Here is a 2,851-nt window from a genome sequence, read left to right as displayed (position 1 = left end):
ATTCAATAGGTAATGTGAGGTGACTTTAAGAAAAGTTATCTTGAGTGGATTTCTGTCACTGCTAGGTAACAATGGGGAAGATAATGGTTGCTAGAGCTACGTCTCAGAATGGGCAGGCGCTGGGCTAGAGGCGGGTCTCTCCCAGGCATTCTGAGGCGGGCTAGAGAGCAGGAGGCAGGCACTCGGCAGAGCTTAGGCGGCCTCGATGGCAGCGGAGGCGGCAGAGCCCAGTCAGTCCCTTCCCGGCTGGACCACCGAAGCCTAGTGAAGAAAACTGAAGGTCCAGTTGATTGGATTCCAGTACTATGTCATAACAGACAGATAATCGTCCACTTGTTCATCAAGATGGGAAACTCAGATGCTAGCGATCAAGGAAATGACCAATCTGCAGCACAGCGCAGTAGGCAAGTGGATCGCTTGGATCGGGAAGAAGCTTTCCATCGATTTGTAAATAATCTGAGCGGAGAAGACTATCGACTTCTGAGAGACAACAATTTGCTAGGCACCCCAGGTCAAAGTACTGGGGAAGAGCTGTTCAGAACACTACAACAAATTAAAGAGGGGCCGCCGCTGCCACTGCTGCAGAGCTCAGAACAAAATGGAGACTCTTCAGATGACGAGTCCAATGGTGACTCCTTAATAGATTGGCTTAGCTCTGTCAGACAGACTGGCAATACAACAAGAAGTGGTCAGAGAGGAAATGAGTCCGGGAGAGCAGTGAGCCACACTAATCCAAACAGTGGTGATTTCAGATTCAGTTTAGAGACAAATGTTAACCGTAATAATAGAAGCCAAACCTCAGAGAATGAAAATAAACCATCTGCTACACATCTTAGTGTAGAAAATATGGATCGCAGCCTCCAAAGGCAAGTGGAAAATTCAGCATCTGGGACATCATCTGCCAGAACACCTAGGTCAGAACACAGTTCTGCTGAAGCATTAACAGATGTGCCATCCACCAGAGGTCGGAGGAGGGCAAGAAACCCGAAACCAGAACACCAGCGAAGAACCAGAGCCAGAGCTGAAAGAAGTAGGTCTTCTATGCACCCAGCAAATGAAATTCCACGAAGATCTGATCATAGCATCTCATCTCAGACTTTTGAGCAGCCTTTGGTAAACCAGATCGAGGGAAGTTCTAGAGCCCCTCACCATGGGACTTTAAGACACCAGATAACTGGATCTGAGTTGCTAGGTAGAGGTCCTTTTGTGGTGGCTGGGTCAAGAAATTCTGCTGCTCAAGGGACAAGCTCTTCAGACACAGATACCAATGGTGAAGCGGCAAGATCTGGTCAAAGACCTCCAATCAGAGACCTTCAAGTCAGAAGAGTTCTGCTGGCAGAAGACCGGCAGAGAGATGGCATAGCTAGCAGAACTTGGTCAAGGTCTCAGATCCCAAACAACATGGTCACTTATGAAAGTGAACCTGGAGGTTTTACAGGCACCTTTACACTTTCTGAACGTGCAGCTGGGAGAACCTATGTCAGTACTCACAGGTTTTCCACTCTTACAATCTTCAATAGTGGATCAAGGGAAACTACATCTCTTCCGATTCAAACCAGGTTAAGGCAGAGAACAACAGATTTTGGTGAGCTTCTCTGGAGTGGAAGAGGGAGCTCTGCTGGTATCAACTCTGCTTCCATCCCCAGCTACAACCCTGGCTCCAGTTCCATTGATGAATATTCAGAGAGTATATCACAGATGTTTGAAGGAGGTATTGAAGCAACCCGACTTTACCCCTTTAATGACAACCACCTAACTAGAGGACCCACCAATGTCCAGATTAATAACTTGGCAATGAGAAGTTTTGGTGAAAACGATGCATTGAAGACATGTATTATTTGCATTACTGAATATACAGAAGGCGACAAACTTCGTGTGCTACCTTGCTCCCATGAGTACCATGTCCACTGCATTGACCGCTGGTTATCGGAGAATAACACCTGTCCCATTTGTCGCAGGGTCGTCTTTTCTTCCTGGAACAGACATAGAGTTGTTTAATGAGAACAGAACTCTCGAAGCTGTGTTGCTGGAATAGTGACCGGCAAATGGAAATCGCTTCCTTTATCTCCATGTTTTTGTGCGTAGCTTTAATATAAAGTCACAATCTGAGTTGAGTCATTGCTTTCTGAGGGAATCGTGTCTTTTCTCTATTTTCTCTTTCAGGATATAAAGAATATTTCAGACACAACATGCATGTGGACACTTTTAAATAGCACTCCTATCTCTTGGGTTCTGTAGGATGAATACAAGTATTTTTAGTGGAAATTGCTTTTTTATTTGACCAAGTCCATGACTATTATATATTACTAGTGTTACAGACATTAAAGATAAGGTTGTTCGTATAGGTGTCAGGTTTCCAAAGTATTCTTTCTCAACCTTTGTAACAGGCAGAGAGCGCACATATGAGGGTGTCTGCTTTTCCCCTTCAGTACAGTTCACTATGTTTATGATCAATAACAGGGTTGTAATTGAGTTTCCTAGTAAATGGTTCTTTTCAGAAAACTGTATTTAATGTACATTGCTGTATCATGCTTAACTTGGCAAGGTCTGAGGAAAGAGTATTTCTAAGTCACAGTTTAAGCAAATAAAAATAGCTGTGACCTCAAAGAAAAACAGAAAACTTACCTTGATACTTAGATCCATTGTCAAAGGTAAGATCATTGGTTTCGGTGACTGAAGCTAAATAAGATATTTCTAGCAATGCCTGTATAGCAGTGTTGAGCAAAACCAGAATTTATATTAAGAATTCCAGGAGGCCAAGCTGTTTCTGGCTCGTGGATACATCATGGAAAAACATTGTTCCTCTTTTCAGACCAAACTTTCTAGTTACTCAGGAAGATTAATAAGACAT

General features: G+C 43.7%; 1 pseudogene; it reads left to right on the top strand.

The window, feature by feature from the left end:
• The first annotated feature begins 345 nt into the window (after window positions 1–345).
• On the top strand, window positions 346–1,998 carry LOC101978967 (annotated as a pseudogene).
• The last annotated feature ends 853 nt before the right edge of the window (window positions 1,999–2,851 follow it).

Source organism: Microtus ochrogaster, unplaced genomic scaffold (genome assembly GCF_000317375.1).
Source record: "Microtus ochrogaster isolate Prairie Vole_2 unplaced genomic scaffold, MicOch1.0 UNK34, whole genome shotgun sequence".
In the NCBI taxonomy this organism is placed as follows: Eukaryota; Metazoa; Chordata; class Mammalia; order Rodentia; family Cricetidae; genus Microtus; species Microtus ochrogaster.
Note: the sequence above shows the minus strand (reverse complement) of the source record. Positions and strands in the feature narration are given on the sequence as shown.